Below are 19,497 nucleotides of genomic sequence, written 5' to 3'. Positions count from 1 at the left end.
TGGATCTAACGGCCCCTCAAACATGAACGTTCAAGTCAGTTGCAGGAATGGTTTGTAGGATGTTTAGCGGTCAATCCTGAAACATACACCGTCCGTGTGCAAGCATTGTGGACCAAGTCAAGTTCAAATATTTTCTAGGTTTTGAGGCTGATAGACCGGACATCAAAGTGGATGCGCTGGTTAGAAAGTTGCGAGAAAAGAGGAACTACACCTGTCGCCTTAATCCAGGTTGTCGCTCATGAGACCAATCCAGCTGAAGGCGAGGGTGAATCAAGTTATGACTTGTCCAATGCAAACTCTGTGTCGAATGCTGGAGGTGGTGGTTATGAATCAGGCCAAATCTCCGGGGCAATAGGAGAGGATGAGTACACTGGCGAGGCAGATGCGGACGAAGAAGATGGTCACTTGCAGAACCAGACGGAGGATGAAGATACAGATGGTCGTAGTTCTTATGACGATGAGTCTCATGAGTCAGACGAAGAGGAGGTGCCGATTCCTGCATCATGGAATCAGCACTTCTCTGCAGCTAGACCGTGAACGATGGGCACGACTCTGCATGGCAATATCATCAGAACAACATTGCGAAGGGTGCCAGATTTCCTGACAAGAAACATCTGCAGGATGCGATAATTGCTTGGGCAATGTCCACGCAAAGGGTTTTCAAAACAACAGTCTCTTCACAAAAATATCTTACAATGGAGTGCGAACAAATAGATTGTCCCGAGAGGGTGCATGGCTATGTTCCTAAGTATGACATAGATTGGGTTGTGAGTGACTTGGTGTTGCACACATGTGTCATTCCCAGTATCCCTCAAGACCATCGTAACCTCTCGTCGACACTTCTTGCTCGGTTGCTTTACACGGAGATAGTGGAGAGCAAAGCAATGGAAGTGAAGGCCATCATGCATAAGGTCAGGGTAAGGTTTAAGTACAAAATTTCATATGGCAACGCTTGGAGGGCTAAGCAGAGGGCTCTTGAGGAAAAATTTGGTTCGTTTTTCGACTCGTACGACTCTGTTGTCCGCCTCCTCCATATACTGCAAGCCCGTAATCCAGGCACCTATGTCGACATCCAATACTTCCTGCACCCAGAGTATCCAATTGTGAGGGTGTTGCAACGACTGTTCTTCACTTTCGGTGTATGCGTCCAAGCTTTCCATCATTGTCGACCGGTGTTATGCGTAGATGGCACTTTTCTCACTGGCAAATACAGGGGGCAGATCTTGACCGCCATTGGTCAAGACGGCAACAATCAAATCGTTCCGCTCGCATTTGCTTTCGTGGAGGGTGAGAACACTGAAAGTTGGTTATGGTTTTTCAGGCAGCTCAAGAGAGCAGTTGTGCATGATAAGCCGAATGTGTGCATCCTTCATGACAGACATGCAGGCATACTCAGTGTGATAAGGACACTAACAAGCCCTTGGCCTGATGAACAGACTCCATGGCAGGACATGCAGAGTCGTTGGTGCATGCGGCATTTGGGGGCCAACTTCTTCTCGCAGTTCAGGAACAAGTCACTTATGAATCTATTCAAAAAACTCTGCAAACAGAACCAACAATGGAAGTACACTAGGATACATGGTTATCTTGATGAGTTCACAAAGAAACATGTTAGGGAGAGGACAGCGGCATGAAACGCAACGGTAGCAGCACATGTAGCAGCAGTGGCTGCACAGACTGCAGTTGGAATAGGACCATTTGAGGAAGAACCTGTTGGGCTTTGTGACTTGCCAGGGTTTGACCCACCCGGCACTAGGCGAAGGGTTGGGAGGCAGATTAAAAACTTTCAGCAGTGGATAGAGCACGAGCCTTTGGAGCGGTGGTCTTTGCTGTACGACACACATGATGCTAGGTACGGCGTCATGACTACTAACCTGGCAGAAACATACAACTTTTTCCTGAGGGGAATAGGGCTTTACCACTTACAGCCATCGTCGAGGGTATTTTCCATGGCACGGTGACGTATTTCATAGATAGACGCCAGAGAGCTGAAATGCATATCATGAACAACCCAAATACACCTACTGTGAAAAGATTATGAAGTACATGGATGAGAAGATGGAAAAAGCTAGGTCTCATACTGTCGTCGCCATCGGTAATCAAGAACACAGGTTTGAGGTGCGCTTGCCAACTGACAAGTTCGGTGTTGGAAATGAATTTAGGACACAGGAGGTGAAGATTGGAAATAAAGCGTGGCCAACGTGTGAGTGCACCTGCAACAAACCAAAGTTGCTTCACTTTCCTTGCTCACATGTAGTTGCTGCTTGCGGGCAGCTAGGGATGGACGCAATCTCATTTGTGTCTCCCTATTACCTGAAAGAGTCTGTGCTTAGCACATGGACGGGTGAGATGCTAGGGTTTCGTGCAATGGGCAATTTCAACAAGGTAACCCCTGGTGAAAGGCGGTACATCCCTGACCCCGGGCTACTGCGGATAGGCACAGGCAGACGCCCGTCCAGGCTCATCCGAAATGATATGGATGAATCTGAAGCCGGAGGACCGTCACGACAATATTTTCTATGCAACCATTTTGGCCACAGGGACACTTATTGTACAACTTTCGGTACTGGTGGAGCTACTGCCCGTGGAAGAGGGAGACGTGGACGACGAGGGAGAGGAAGAAACTAGGCTTATCATGCATATGTGAAACTATGTGTTAATTTGTGCTCTATGTTTTAATTTGTACTCTATGTGGAACTAAGTTTTATTTTGTACTCTATGAAACTAAGTGTTAGTTTGTGCCCTATGTTTTAATTTGTACTCTGTGTGGAACTGTGTGTTAATTTGTACGCTTTGTTCAACTATGTTTTAATATGTACTCTCGGTTTAACTATGCTTAACTTTAATTTGTATGTCTAACTATGTTTATAAATGTTAGAGGTACAAAATGGAGAGAGTATCATTGCTATCTCCGGAGATTGAGAGTAAGCATCGGGCTACTCGATTGGTGGCGCATCCTGGAAGTGTCGAGCCCCTTGTCACGCTCACTCCTAAGGAAAATTGGATGATACACCCTGCCTGGATTCAGTGGTATTTATTCAATCATCCCTTGCATGTCCATTTTATTTATTCATTCCTTACATGTACATTTTATTCAATCATCCCTTGCATTTACATTTTATTTATTCATCCCTTGCATGTACATTTTATTCATTCATTTTGAAGTGGGCTGGCCTTTTACCTTTCGCACGACTTGTTGAGGCAACTCGTGCGGAAATGGTAGAGGGTGAGCGACGAGGCTTCAACTCTACACAGCTACAAATTGACCACTCCCTGCTGAGCTGCTTAGTGGACAGATGGAGGCCCGAGACACACACGTTTCACTTTTGCTAGGGAGAGATGGCTCCTACTCTCCAAGATGTGTCGATGCTGCTAGGACTACCATTGGTGGGTGATCCCATAGGACCGTTGTAGGCACCAACTGATTGGCAGGAGGGTATGGCACTACGCTTTCAAGGTATGTGTTAATTTGTGCCCTATGTTTTAATTTGTACTCTACGTGGAACTATATGTTAATTTATTCCCTACGTTTTCAAGGTATTTTTGCCGGAGTTGGGCCACTCACCTTAGAGGCTCACTGACCTAAGCTAGATTGGTTGCTCAATTACCAGGTTAGATCGATGTGTTTTAAGTTAATATATCTAAGAGCATACCTCATATACTTGCATGGGTTTACTAACACTTGGTTTTTGTTGCATGCAGATTCAGAAGTTTGGGTATCCAGAGACCCAAATGACTGAGTCTCAGATCACTCGGAGCTTTGAGGCATATATAATGTGGCTTCTCGGGAAGGTGATGTTCACCGAGAACCACGTCACCACCATTAGAGCCCGCTACATCCCTATTGCAGTGGAGATCGCGAATGCAACTTGTGGTGACGACATCACACAGAGGAGTTGGGGTTCGGCGTCTTAGCGGCTACGTACCGAGGTATGTGCAACGCTTGCCAGCTTGCATCGCCCAAGTCAGCCCTGCTTGGATGTCCTTTATTGTTGCAGCTCTGGTCGTGGGAGAGGTTTTCTATCGGCCGACCAGACGTTACGGGTGATCACCATAACCCTGAGCAGGAGTTGTTTGACTTAGAACACATCGACCTGCCTACTTTCGCGATAATTTGGACACGTAGCAAGGTATGTCGAATGTGAAATTCATACATTAGTTTACATAAACCATGAATGAAGCTAACTTTTTTTTTACAGAGACGCTTTGCACACGATCAGGTCAGGAATTGCTACCCATCATTCAACGAGCAGTTCGACGTGTTGCACTCTGAGGCGGTTGTCTGGGAGCCGTACACACAGGACGCCATCGATGATAGATACCCTGGCGGGATGTCCACGGTCTGCACGAGAGATTACGCTTACTGGATGACAAAATTAAAGATCATCTTCGACGTCTGCGTGGAGGAGATGGCCCAGCAGAGGGTCATGAGGCAGTTTGGGGCACGCTAGTTGGTCGTTCCTCCACCGACGGAGGATCCACTTCCACAGATCGTCCACAGGCATGTGCAGTTCTACAATTTATGATTGTCATCCAGAATTGTCCATAATTTAATTGTTCAACTTTCTATTGTGATCTCAGGTTTACTAGGAAGGGAAGTACCAGGACCCAGACTCAGTGGCTGCAGAGGGTTCAGTCATACGTCATAGAGTGGGAGACTGTGACGACACGGGTTTGGCCATTGGAGGCCTTTGATCTCGATCTATTCAACGGATATTTGCAGAGGTACATGACAGCTACCCGATTGAGCATCATTCAGCACTCTCACCCCCAGGAGATAGCCGAGCCGAGTTTGCAAGATATGTACCCTAGCCAGTCTACTTCAGGCTCTAGATAGCACGCGATAAGTATCTTCTCTTAACATAATGCATGTGTTTGTTACGTACTTTGCCATATATATGTAATACTCTTCGTGCCAATTGTAGGCTCAGTTGACACAGGATTTACAGGCCGAGTTCGCTGCGTATGGACGTTCGCTTTCGACCGGTCCACTTCTACTACCACGGCAGCGGCACCAGTCCTGGCTTAGACGAATGGAGGAGAAGCTACGCTCTGTTTACGCGGCTATCACGTGCACCCGCACTTCGGACGTCGTTCACCACCAGGCGTCCGTACGGCCCCCTCGTCACTCCACGCATCATCAGCGGCCACGTCAGCAGGAAGCACCGCACCCCCGACACCACCTGCGTCCACGTCTACCAGAGCAGTCGACGCCCAGGCCACCACCTCCTGAGCAGGCTGGAGGTTCGTCGTGGCACCAGCCGCAGTTTTCTTTCGACTATTGGCACCAGTAGCAGTCCTCTTTTGAGGCTGGAGGTTCGGCGTGGCAGCAGCAGCCCCCCTCTTTTCAGGCTGGAGGTTCGGCATGGAAGCACCAGCAGAGTCCCAGGATGAACTTCGAGTTTCGTCCACAGACCCAGCCACAGGGTATGTATATTTCTATGTATTGTGTTCATTACCATGACTGCTACACAATTATAATGCTAAGTACTTTCCCACATGCAGGAGCCTACGGGCATCAGTCGTCGTTGTCCGAACCCTCGTGGGGTAGTGAGCAGGATCACGCTCAAGGAGAGGACTATTCTGTCCAACACAGCTGGATGTTCAATACTCCGCCACCAGACCCCACACAGGAGGATACACAGTATCGTGAGGATGGGTCCGTGATTCCTCCGCGCAATGTTGTGCCACCTCATAGGTATGGCTGGATCACGCCACAGGCACCCACGGATCGCCGTCCCAGACGCCGTGCCTGATATTTGCATGTAGGACCTATGTATGAGACATATTTCTACCTATGTATAAGACATATTTCTACCTATGTATGAGACATATTTCTACCCATGTATGAGAGAGACATGTTACTATTTTTCGCATTCTTATTCAAGTTACATTTGCAAATAAAGAACGGCAGGACTGAAATACATATGCAATAGAAAGATTGAAATTAAAACCGACAACTTAAAATAAGATAACATAACTCTAGCCCTACGAAGATGAAGTGCTCTTGCCCTTAGACGATGATGTGCTCTTTCCCTTCGACGGTGCAGTACTCTTCCCCTTGAACGATGAAGAACTCTTACCCGTTTTGCTTGGCATGAAGATATCTTCATCGGACGATGATGTACTCTTCCCCTTGGACGATGATGTGCTCTTTCGCTTCGATGGTGCAGCACTCTTCCCCTTGGACGATGAAGAACTCTTACTCGTTTTGCTTGGCATGAAGATATCTTCATCGGATTTCTCCTCTTCAACCCATAACAATGGATGTTTTCTAGCCCATTGTAGGTATGACTCACTCTTACCTTCACTGTGCTTCTTCCACCTTTCGTGCAACCTTAGGAGTTCTTGCCGTATCTCTGCAGAAGTCCTCAATGGGAAATTGCACCTATATAATTGGTGGCCCAGCTCAGTTAGTAGGGTGTCACTACTAATGAGTTCGTCCCATAGAACTATCCTATTGTGTACCTTGAAATCACCGGCTAACCACAATAGCTCACGGGACATACCTGACCAAAATCTACGATCATCTGGGAAGCCGGACGACATCTTTCCAGACGAAATGGTGAGACTACGCTTCAATACCATGGACGGTCTTTTATAGTTACAGAAGATACAAATAGACGGGAAACGGTGGCGGGAAAAAAGGAGGGAAACGGTGGCGGAAAAAGGAGGCAGGAAACGCTGGTGGGAAAACGAGGCGGGAAAAGCTGTTGGGAAAACGAGGCGGGAAACGGTGACCGGAAAAGGAGGCGGGAAACGGTGGCGGGAGAATAAGTTTGAGAGCCTATAAATACCTCATTTCCGGTAGTCATCCAAGCATCCTTCCCACTACTGTTTTTTTCAATATTCCAGTGTCCCCCAATGAGTATGCCTTGCTCGGACCAGGGCGAGAGGCCGAGGAGGATGAAAGATGCAATGTTGCCTCGGGGGGTGGAACATCTCAAGTGTTGGTGCGACAATCCATGCAAGGTGAAGGAGGTGACAGTTTTTCAAATAAGCTGGGCATGAGGTTTTTCATGTGCGCGAACTATGAGTATGAACCACCTGTCCCGGTTTTGCCGTACGACAAGCCTCCGGTAAGCACATTTAGGTGTTCTAAAACATGTTTTCTGTGTCATATCAGATTTGTAACAGTAGGCTTTTTTGTAGTCTCCTCCGCCCCTATGCATGTGGTATCATTGGATTGACACGGAGATGACGGATTGAGCCGTGGAAGAGATCAAAACAAGGTCCTGAAATGCATGGCAGCGTTTCCACGCGGAGGAGCGTGCGAAAAAAGCTGCAGCCCAGGAGAAAGAGGAGCAAGAGAGAGAGATGAAAGAGCATAGGGAGGAACAACGTCGTTGGATTGACGAAGCACTAAGGAAAAATAGGGAGAAAGCGCTTGAGATGCAAGAGGAGGAACGAAGGCGCAAGGATGCTCGTGAGGCAGAAAGGGAGAGGCAAAGAGAAAGGGCCGCCGTGACAAAGGCTGCAGAAGAACCGCAAGAATTCGAGACAAAAAATGGGCATCGGCCGTGTATGCGTTGATCATGCAACGAACTAGCGGCGAAGCCTAATTACTTCCAATTGGATTCGGCGTGTTAATTTTATCCAAGTTGTCGAGTCTTTTCGTTCAAAAGACCGCGAGGATCCGAAACAAAAAATGGGCCTTATTACTTCGAATCGGCCTGGCCCAAACCGACTGAATCCAGTCGGCCTGGCCGAAACCGACTGGGCCAGTCGGCCTGGGCGAAGCCAACTGGGCGTTAGTCGGCCTGGGCCAGGCCGACTGCCTCGTGAGGGCCCCGCGGATTGAGCAGGCGGCATGCAGTCGGCTTGGGCCAGGCCGACTGGGCCCAATCAGCCTCGACCAGGCCGAGGCCGCATTATTTTTGAATTTTTTGAAAAATGCGTATTATTTTTGAAAATGATTAAAAAAATCATATTATTTAAAAAAAATTAGCCTCAGTCGGAGAGGGGTCTGGCCGCGAACTAAAATGTGAACGAAACTGCTATTTAGCGGACGTCCCCTCGTTGGCTCGTTGTTTGTACGGTACTCCCTCGGTCCTATTACTAAGCGACGAAATATTACGTGTATGTATCTAGACGTTTTTTCGTTATAGATGCATCCATATTTGGACAAATTTGAGTTACTTACACGGTTAACCACTTAATAACGAGGCCAGCTTTGCTTGGCACGGCACGTGGTCGTAGTTTTTTTCTTTGTACTGTGAGCCCCCACAGATTTCCATTAAAGAAACCATCAATAGGTCTTACACAGTTCAGAACTAAAAGAAACAAAAGCAAACTGCCGGCACAAACTATCCAAAATTCCAGCAGAGAAACAAGACATATGAAAGCATTACACTCACGACTCATATAAGCATCAGCGGTCACCTTTTTTTAGCATATGCACCCCCACCAGCAGCTTTTGATGACTTTTTCCCTTCTGCAGAATTGCCCACAAGTCAAGATTATTGCAAATAGCATAGATAGTTGTTGCTGGATCAGAAGAAAACTGTTGCTTAAAACATGCTGAATTCCTAGTTTTCTACGGAGTAGATAGTCCACAGCACTGCAGCCCCTCCACACATAGTCAGCTTCTGCTGATACATAGGGAAGGAGGTTAATCAGGTCCCAAACATGTCCTCAACACCAAAGGGTGGTCTAGATAGACCAAAGGCTAGGGAAATGACTTTCCAGACCAGTCTAGCAAGAAAGGGGTTGAAAAGGATATGGTCAATGGTCTCGGCTGCGTAAAAAAAAAAGGCACGTGGCCGTAGTGACGTCATATGTGGCCATTTCTTCTCGCCAGGTGGCCAAGTGCCTTTGTCACGGGCGAACACGCTGTTTTGTGCGGTTTCTTCGTCGCCGTCTCTATCTCATTACATCACCCACGCTCCGTGCATAGTTTCTCTCTGCTGCCTCTATCACATCATGACTCACGCACACTTTGTCTATGGTCATTTGATAATGCATCGTCATACTTGTGTTTGTCCTATTTGGAGCAATTTCAGAAAATCACACCATTTGCTTCAAACTTCTCACACAACAACAGATGTGATTAATTGTCTCGAGGGGAACTACAACTTTTGATGCAAACCTTCTCAGAAAATTCTAATATGGCAGATTAAGCAATATGTCACGATTTCTAACATATATGACCAACTATCAAGTGCCACGTATGCTTTCGACCTGACCCAACCCGACCCGACCCGCTAAATTAAAAGCTAAGTCGTGGCCAGTTAGCGCCGCAGCGGCTTGGTGCATGACCTGACCCAGAGGCGGTCGACCAGACGTCGGTGGCGCACGCCTGGCAAACCAGGCGCCGGAGGCCCCCTAAGGCACGGCCAGCATAAAGTCGAGACGAACAACTTTGCTTTTGGAGTCATCTCAATCCGAGGTCGTATGCGGGCCCCACGGGCAAAATACTGACCGGGACAGAGGAGTCCGTGTTGGATTCGGATTCGGTTTAGGTTGCGAATTTTCCCTTATAAATAGAGGCCATCCTAGCTAGGGTTTTAGCAAGGACGTGAGGGAACTCAAAGCTTTGGATCTAGATCAATTCTTGGAGAGTTCTTGGATGCATGGTTGCATCTTTTGTAATCGATCGACATCGTTGCAATAAAGAGATTCGTTGGCGGTGTCATCTCTGTTCTTCTCGGATCTTCGTGAAATCTTTGTGCTAGATCTTTCTAATACTTTGGTGCAGGTTCATCACAAGTTCATAATACTTTGCTGCAGGTTTATCACGAGATCAAGAGAAGATTTCAATTAATTCATTTTTCTTGTTATTCCTCGAAATTGGTTTTAGATTAATCCTCGTAACTTTCTGTCAGCTGTTACTATTTTGATCATATCTTTTGATTGGTAAGTCCGATAGAGCTGATTCTTGTTGCGTTGGTTAGATAATTTTAATACCTTTCTTTTCCATACTCATACGTATTTTTTGGTTTATCCAATCAAAAGTTACGGCTGTTTTACTATCACGGACAGAAAGGTGATTTAGGGTTTGAACTTTCGAGAAAAGTTTTAATTTGCTTCCGCGCAATCATTCACCCCCCCTCTGATTGCCTGTCTCGATCTCACATATCCCTACTCGTCTTCTTGCTCCTCCCCTCCACACTCCTCTGAAGCACAAAATTATTGCCATGGCATAATACCGATTCCTCCTGCAGGGACACACAAGCCCAAAAGGATCGATTCTCCTAATTCCAGATGACAGGAGAAAGAAAGGAAACAAGATGCACGCATAAGGAAATAGATCAGATCGATCCATTGTTCACACAGCAGGAGAAAATAGATCAGATCGATCCATTGTTCACACAGCATGAAAAAGAAAAGCGAATCAATCAGCATCACCAAGCTCCGTATATGGAACTATATGGAGCTCGCCGGACTCCCAAACAGCTGATCTTGGTACTCCATTAAAATATTGATGGATCTTACGCCCGGCCAGCCATCTCCTCCTCGCTCGAATGCCACGGAACTCGTGGAGCTTGCAGCGTGCCGAGCTTCTCGCCCAGGGACGGAGCTTCGTCGCCTCGACGGCGAGGAGTGAGGAGCAGCTGCGCGTGCGCATACAGGGTCGGGAGGTAGCAAAGCAGATGCGCAAGCGAAAAAGATTAGCCGTGCGTGCCCGAGCCCAGGCCACCGAAATCGGACGCCTGCTTCAGGCTAATCACTCGGAGGTGTTGTCAGGTCAGGCAAGAGGATATGGGCATGCACAATGGTTGATAAGACTGCCTTATCTTAGGTGTGCCACGTCAATTAGAAAAGACAACAAAACATGTTGTACAATGGGTTATCTCTTAGTGTTATATCTTAAAATTAATACTTAGATGAATAAAATTAACTAAATAAATGCTAAGAAAAGGCAAAATCTAGTACAATGGGAAATTTGTCTTATCTTTGTCTTATCATTCTTGTGAAGAGATCATCTCTTAATTAAGAGAAGGCTTTTGTCTTTTTTTCATTTCTCTTTCTTCCACGTCAGTTTTTATCCTATGTGGCATAGCTAAGAGAAGGCTGACGTCAGCCCATTGTACACGCCCTAAGAGGCTCAGGGTGGCAACCAAACAAGGTCCAGGCTAGTCTCAGGCTTGTGTCCGGTCAGGCATATTTGTGTCGGGTAGCAACCAAACAGCCCCATAATCCCGCAACATTGTACCATGCGCAAGATGAGCACATGCACAAACTGGTTCCACCCAATATATACCCAATAGTTATTTGACCATGCGCAGGATTATGAGCCATCCTATTACTCATCCATACAAATCCATCTAAGTAAATAAATAACAGACCAAAATAATTGCACGAGATGCATTCAGAACAAAAATATATGCTGCAAAAAAAAGGCCAAGCGAAATGAAGGATAATCAGCTATCTATCACATCAACCCTAACCATAATGATCAATCTGACAATCAATCGTCAGTTAAATTAATCAAAACATGAAACCGCCAATAGTTAAATTAATCGGCATGAGCTCCGTCGGGAGGGCCTGCGGCGTGGCGCAGCCGGGGGAGGCGAACTCCGTCAGCCCGCGCTCGGCGCTCCACTTCCAGCGCCTCGCCGCAGCCCGTGAGGGTTTAGTGATTGTTTTCCTCTTCTGTAATTTGGAGAGTGTATTGTGTTGGGGATAGCAAAATACTCCTGCGTTGGATGCGCGACGGCCCAGAAAACTGTAGCCGACTGACAGACTAGCTGCGACACGCAAGCTGTCGGTGAAAGTAAACGAAAATTCGGGACCGGTCCCCTTTAATTTCCAAAAGAGACCTTAGAATGACTTGCTACCGGTTGGAAAATCAACGTGGAGCCAACCACTCAATAGCATCTGCCAATGCCCTATGTACTTCTTCAACTCGACGGCACCATAGATTGATTATTTGGGAGTCAGTGAGGCACGTTCCCCAGACAAGCCATTTGAAATCCGGATGACGGCTCAATGGAAGTTTAGCGAAGCAATGCAACACAATCCGAGACAAATTCTCTCATGCCGGAATGACCCCGACTACGGTGATTGTTTTTTTTTTCATTTCCGGATGCCTCCTTTTCCAACACATGTGTAGTATGTCACTATGTTGCTGTGGGTTGCCACAGTGGCTATTCTAATTTTGTTGTTAGCTAAATACAAAATTGGCTACGTAGCCTATGTATTTATACCACTCTCTTTTAACATCTGTCCTGCTTAGTCCTTACCATGGGAAAGGGATTTTCTGACTTAAATTCAATGACTTTACGGTCACCTTACCATTAGCCCCGTCGTCCTCATCCAAGAAATGGAACCGCCACCTCCCCACACCGCCCTCCATAAAGATAAGCCCACGGAGGCCTACTCCTTCTCCTTCCCCCATAAGATTGAGGCCTTTTACTGTAGGGACGAATGAATAGAAGCCCTTCATTGAGCAGATCTAAGGGTTTAAATCCATCAATATTGGGAGATCACAAGAGTAATATTTACTTTTACTACTAGTAAAAAAAGGTAAAAATGGGTAGAATCCTAGACAAATCCCTCACGACCCATATGCATCCACTACGATGATTTGTTTCCTCCACAAGTGTGACCATAAAATATAATTTTTACATATTTGATGAAAAAAGAGTCACCGACTGCTACCTTTAAATCTGAATAGCACTCTTTTATTTATTGATTTGTTACTGCACGGTAATTATGTTGCGTGGGGAAATGTGTATCCATTTTTTTCTTTAGTGAAATGTTTACTTTTTAAACCAAAATTTATGTAAAGGTTTGTAACCGAACATAATCGCTTTTGATCAACTTCACATCTAACCATTGTCTCGGTTTTCTCAAATGACTCACCGTTTGAAAAGTCAATTTTTGGTTTCATTCTCTCTACTCAGCTGAACAACCCTATAGTTGCTTTCGACCAATTTCACCTGACGAATCCAACCGTGGTCTAGGATTTCATACATGACTTACGATTTAAAAAGTCAACTTTTGGTCAACTCTGTCGCTTCATCTGAACAACCCTATAGACGGTTTCGACTAACTTCACGAGATGAACCCAACCATGGTCTCGGATCTCTCACGTGACTCATGGTTTAAAAAGTCAACTTTTGGTTAACTCTCTCGGCTCAAATGAATAACACTATAGTAGTTTTCAACCAACTTTACAAAATGAACCCAACCATTGTCTCCGATTTCTCATATGATTATCGGTTTAAAAAGTCAACTTTTGGTCAACTCTCTTATCTCAACCCAACAACACTCTTGTCGCGTTTGACCAACCTCAGGAGACAAACCTAACCATGGTCTCGGATTTCTTACATGTTTCATGATTTAAAAGGTCAACTTTTGGTCAATTCTTTTGGTCCACCGAACAATCCAATAATTTGTGAGTCATGTGAGAAATGCGAAATCATGGTTGGATTCGTCTCGTGAAATTCGTTGAAAGCGGCTATAGATTGTTCGGTATGTTCCAACTTTTACAAGAATTTTTGTTTAAAAATAAACATCGTTCGATCGTAGCAAATCAATTAGACGGTACTATCCAAACTATCCATGCCAATACTACTCTAAACTAGTACCAGTAAATTGTACCGTAAAAAGCCTCATAAGATTAGGTTGCGAACGAACATTTGTTTCCAAGATTTTTCATTTTGGATGTAATTTATTTGGTTCAGTAAAAGGTAATAGTTGTTGTATACATGTTCAACAACCAAACCACTAGTGTTGCTTGGAAATCAAAGAAATTTTGGGGCATAATTTAATTTATTACTCATAGTTGTCAATATGCAGCAGCAACAGAACGGTTTTTTTTTTTTTGCAGGGGACAGAACAAATTGGTGGTTTAGCTTAACTATTCTTGTGGCGCAAACACAATCTAGAAATAACGAAACCACTAGTAGTGCTTCCAATCACACAAGGAAGGAAGTTCAATTCAGCTAGAGATTTTGTATTATACTATACATGCATCTACTGTCTAGCTAACCATCTTACTTCAGACACACAAGGAGTACCTGATCTTGTTACTGTTGTTCTGGGCTCAAATTTGCTCTGCATCTTGCACCCATCCTTAGTTTCTGCGCATTGCGTTTTCTTGTTTCCTTGGGTGGATCAATCGACAATCGGTTCATATATTGTTTCGACGCACCACGTACTATTCCATGATATGCTCGAGACAAACCAAAAATTTGATCCATGGTCTACGCGATAATAAATTAGTAATCTGCATTCACTCCATGTGTATCTTCTTTTTTTACTGAAAATAGTAGGAGAGTTCCGACAAGGGAAAACCATGACTTTTTGCAATACACATGTGCCTAGCAGCTATATCAGTTTAATTTTTCACATTTAGACGTCATATATATGTGCTAGTATTACTGGTCTAGATGGCGGCCTTACGTACAAGAGGAGGTCCGTGTTTTGGGACCTGCCTTATTGGAGGTTCTTACAGAGCCGTCACACCATAGACGTCATGCATGTCGAGAAGAACGTGTGCGACAGCCTGTTGGGCTTGATGATGCACCATGTGGACAAGTCAAAAGATGGACCAAAAGCACAGAAGGACCTGCAGTGGATGGGGATAAGGGAGAAGCTGTGGCCGATAGAGGAAGAGGCGCCGCAGGAAAACAAGGATGGTGAATGCACGATATATACCCGATGCAAACCTGCGTGTTACAGTCTGAGCAAAGCCGAGCTGCATAGAATGTGCGAGTATCTCCATGGCATCAAAGTTCCATCGAACTAGTCATCCAACATCAAGAAACTCGTTGACATGAAGAGCCACAGGCTGGTTGGCATGAAGTCTCATGACTGCCACGTGATTCTCACGCAGCTACTTCCAGTTGCAATAAGAGGCTGCATGGAACCATGGGTGAGAGAGACAGTCATGGAGCTCTGTGACTTCTTCGACACGATCGGCCAGAAGTCCATCACGGTGGACCGTTGCCTGCAACCGAGGGACGCAATGATACAGATATTGTGCGAATGTGAGATGTTCTTTCCCCCAACGTTCTTCGACATTACGGTCCATCTGATGGTCCACGTCGCCGATGAGATCTTGTTGTTAGGGCATCGTTACTGCACAACATGTTTGGGCCCGGACGATACAACGGGGTGCTGAAGCGATATGTTCGTAACAGAGGGCGTTCCGAAGGAAGCATCATAGAAAGCTATCATGCAGAAGAGTGCGTTGAGTTCTTCACTGATTGGTTGGCGGACCGCAAACCCATAGGGGTCCCCGAATCATGACATAAGGGGAAGCTAGAAGGTGAAGAAGGCCTTGGCCGGAAGGATCTTGATGTGCATGCTCGCCAAAGAATGGACGACTTTATAAGAGCAGACCCGGGCCCATGGGGCTGTAACCCGAGCCCACAAAGAATAGTACAGGTACCGGGCCCACGGGCAGGCGAGGAGCACATGAGACAGGCGAGAGGAATATTCGGAAGCTGATGGGAGAAGGGAGGAAAGCCTTATATGCTGGTCGAATCGCTTGTAAACTAGCGAGGTGGGACTAGACTCACCTCGCCTCGCGCGGCAGCCCGCAGAAGGCCACCAGTGTTGGTGATTTCCTGAAACCCACCACTGGAAGGGGTACCAGTGGCGGTGATTACAGGGAAACCCGCCACCAGAAGTGGGCACCCGTGGCGGTGATTTCCCTGAAACCCGTCACTGGTGAATGCTACAGGACTTAGGGATTTCCCGAATCTGGTCTAACTCACCAGTGGTGGTGAGTTGTATGAAACCCGCCATTGGTAATGATTTCAGAATGCACTATTATATTCTCTGCGTTTCCAGAAAATACAGCAGTCGTACTTTTGGGTGTATAGTAATATTGTTTGTTTCCAATACAAGTTTAGACCTTAATTCATAGTATTTCATACAAATTTCTGTGATTATATGTGACTTTGGTGCTAATTTAATTCCATAAAATTCGATTTTCATCAAAATGAGCTGAAACTTGGCATGGGAACACCTCTCAGTCTAATGAAGCCACATGGAAAAAATCAAGCCCAAAGTTGTTATAATGTTACAATTTGGATGTTGGCTTACAGGTATCAGAGATATCTACCTAAATGATCCCAATATGGTACTCTTATGGGCTTCATTTGGAATTTTGACACGAAACTTCATATACAGTCATATTGTTGTGTGATAAGCCTCAATGCCAAATATCAGACCATTCTGAGCAATTTTGTAATATATAACAATTTTTAACCATAGTAAACACTACAAAGTCATAATTATTTCATTTTCAGCAATGTATTTAGCATTGAAATCTTTAGTGAGACAAGAAATAATTATTATACACTTTAAAGTACAGGTGCCATAATTTTCAGAGTGACACATAATATAATAAGAATATAATACTAGAGCCAAAATATTAACCAGTGGCGAGTATATACAATATCACCGCCACTGGTGCGTGAAACAGGCATGTGGTGAACCCTCACTACTATTCCAATTACCAGTGGCGGATTTTTCATATGCCCGCCACTGGTGGGTCACCAATGGCGGGTATCCGGAAATACCCGCCACTGGTGGTCTCCTGTACCAATAACCCTAGGAAGGGTCATCAGTGGCGGGTATCCATGAAATACCTGTCACTAGTGATGTTCCCTATATATATTACAGGGCGAGACTTTGCGAAAATTTCGTATTCGAGACGCGCGTCTTTCCCAGACCAGCAGCGCTCACTCCTAACCCTACGACGAAGCCCTGCCTGACTCCGCTGCCGCTGCCGCAGCCCTTCCCCGCGCCGCCGCCGCCATGTCTTCGAAGGACCCAAGCGGGGGGTCGCAACGGACGACGAGGAGCGAGAAGCCCCTCGCCCCACAGGCCCAGCCGCCGGCCCGCCCGCATCGCCGGGGGCCCGGCCGGGCCGCCTCGACGCCGCCGCCTCCACCGGCACTGTCCTCGGCGCCGGCCCTATCCCCGACCCCGGCCGTCGCCGCCGCCGCCGCCGTCATTGCCACTGCCGGGGTAAGTTTTTTTTTATCTTAGGGTTTGAATCTTATGTTTAATTTGAATCTTAGGGTTAATTTGATATTTAGGGTTGTTGTTAATTTGAATCTTAGGGTTAATTTGCTGTTAGTTTAGTTAATTGATTAATTTTTTGTTATATAACTTATAAGTGTTGGATAGGAACCTCAGGCTCGCGTTGAAGAGGTGCCTGAGCAGCCGCCGGTTGTGGAGGGAGAAGTCGAAGAAGAAGCGGAGGCATCTTCCTCGGGCCCGGAAATTGCCATGAGCGATGGCTTTGAGCACGGCGAAGAAGGAGCCGAGGAGCAGCTGTTCCTTGAAGGAACCGAGGAAGAAGCCCAGGGTGCGACGTCTCAGGCTACGGAGTCGACTACTCAGTCGAAGTCCCACCACTACAGAAAACCCCATCCGTGATCACCCTGCAGTGGCGGTTAAAACGGACCAAAAAAACACAGCCACTGGAGGCCTCTCGAGGCATCCACGAGGGCCACCAGTGGCGGTGATAGTCACCGCCACTGGTGCTACACCAGCAGTGGCGGTGATTTTGTTCTCCGAAACAAATCACCGCCACTGATGCTGTAGCACCAGTGGCGGTGACTATCACCGCCACTGGCGTTGCTCGTGGATGCCCCATTTGTTAGCAATGGCGGGCACCTGAAAAAACTGCCATTGGTGAGGGACCGCTATCATGATTGGTTGGTTGGCAGACCAATGATAGGGAAGGCTATCAATGATAGGGAACGCTATCATGCAGAAGAGTGCGTTGAGTTCTGCAATGATTGGTTGGCGGACCGCAAACCCATAGGGGTCCCCGAATCACGACATAAGGGGAAGCTAGAAGGTGAAGGTGGGCTTGGCCGGAAGGAGCTTGATGTGCATGCCCGCCAAAGAATGGACGACTTTATAAGAGCACACGCAATGGTGCTGCAACTCACGCCAGAGGTCGAGCCGTTCATCGACATGCACATCAAAGAACTTCGAAACCTCAACCCTAACAAGAATGATGATTGTATCTAGCGAAAACACAGTTCTACATTCGCCATGTGGCTGAAGGATCTTTGGTATCCGAGGGCTGCAGCGAATGAAGATCAGAAGATTGTCCAGAAGTTGTCACGGCTTCCCGACCGCAACGTCGTGACATACCAGTCGTACGCAATGAATGGGTATACGTACTACACCAAGGCTCAAGACCGTAAGAGTATGTACCAAAACAACGGTATAGTGCTCGTAGCTGAGACGGGGACCGACAGCGAAGGCCAGACTGAAGCGTACTACGGCGTGGTCGAAGAGATCTGGGAGCTTGACTACACCTTCACCACCATCGCCATGTTTCGCATCAGATGGGCACGCGATGTCAGGCATGAAGATCATATGTTCACAACAATGATTCTTCCAAAAGAGATTCCCCGTCATCAGGTGAACGTCAAAAGAATCTCGGCATTGTATGAACCATGGCAATTTGCTTCCAAATGCAAACAAGTCTTCTTCGTAGAAGAGCCGATAGCCAAAACCGCGTAGTCGTGAGGAGAGGTAAAAGGAGCATTCTTGGGGTTGACGGAGTAACTTCACAACAAGACTATGAAGGTTTTCCTGATCCCACGACCAGGCAAGAAGAAGAGGTGGCAAGACGGACGATCCAGACAAGAAAGAAGTCAAAATTACCCACACAAGACGGGGCCTACGCCAGAAGCAGCCATGATGAGGTCCAAACGTATAAGAGGAAAGAGAAGACAACAAAGAAGAAAGACAAGATTGTCCAATAGTTCACTATTTGTGTAATTTTCAATGTAATTTGAATTCTAACGAGGTTCGAATCTTAACTTGTTCAAATTTGAAAACAAATGCCGTAAATGTGTTCGCTATGCTCGTTGATGATTTTCAATGTAATTTCAATTCTAATGAGGTTCGGATCTTAACTTGTTTAAATTTGAAAACAAATGCCGTAAATTTGTTCGCAATATTTGTCTACTGTGAATGCATATTTTATTTGCTTGTTTCATCATTATAAAGGAGAAAAAAAAGTTTTTAAGCCCGCCCGGGTCAACTAGGCTGTTCGGGTTTGGGCCCAGCCAGGTGAACCCGGGAGCAGCCTACTACCTACTAGGCCAGAGCGGACCCGGGCCCACAAGGCAGTTAACCGAGCCCACAAAGACCATTACAGGCACCGGGCCCACGGGCCAGGCGAAAAGCACATGAGACAGGCGAGATGATTAATCGGAAGCTGATGCACAGATGGGAGAAAGCCTTATATGTTGGTTGAAATGCGTGTAAACTAGCGAGGTGGGACTAAACTCCCACCTCGCCTCGCGTGGAGCCCGCAGAAGGACAGCAGTGGCGGTTATTACAAGGAAAGCCGCCACTGGAAGGGGACCAGTGGCGGTTATTACCAAGAAAACCACCACTGGAAGCAGATACCAGTGGCGGTGGTTTCGCTAAAACCCGCCACTGGTGTGTGCTACAGGACTTGGGATTTCCCAAATCTTCTCTAACTCACCAGTGGCGGTTATTTTCTTGAAACCCGCCACTGGTAATTATTTCAGAATGCACTATTATAATCCTATTATA

The sequence above is a fragment of the Brachypodium distachyon genome, chromosome 3, assembly GCF_000005505.3.
Source record: "Brachypodium distachyon strain Bd21 chromosome 3, Brachypodium_distachyon_v3.0, whole genome shotgun sequence".
In the NCBI taxonomy this organism is placed as follows: Eukaryota; Viridiplantae; Streptophyta; class Magnoliopsida; order Poales; family Poaceae; genus Brachypodium; species Brachypodium distachyon.
The sequence above is the reverse complement of the archived record's forward strand: the minus strand, read 5'-3'. Positions refer to the sequence as shown.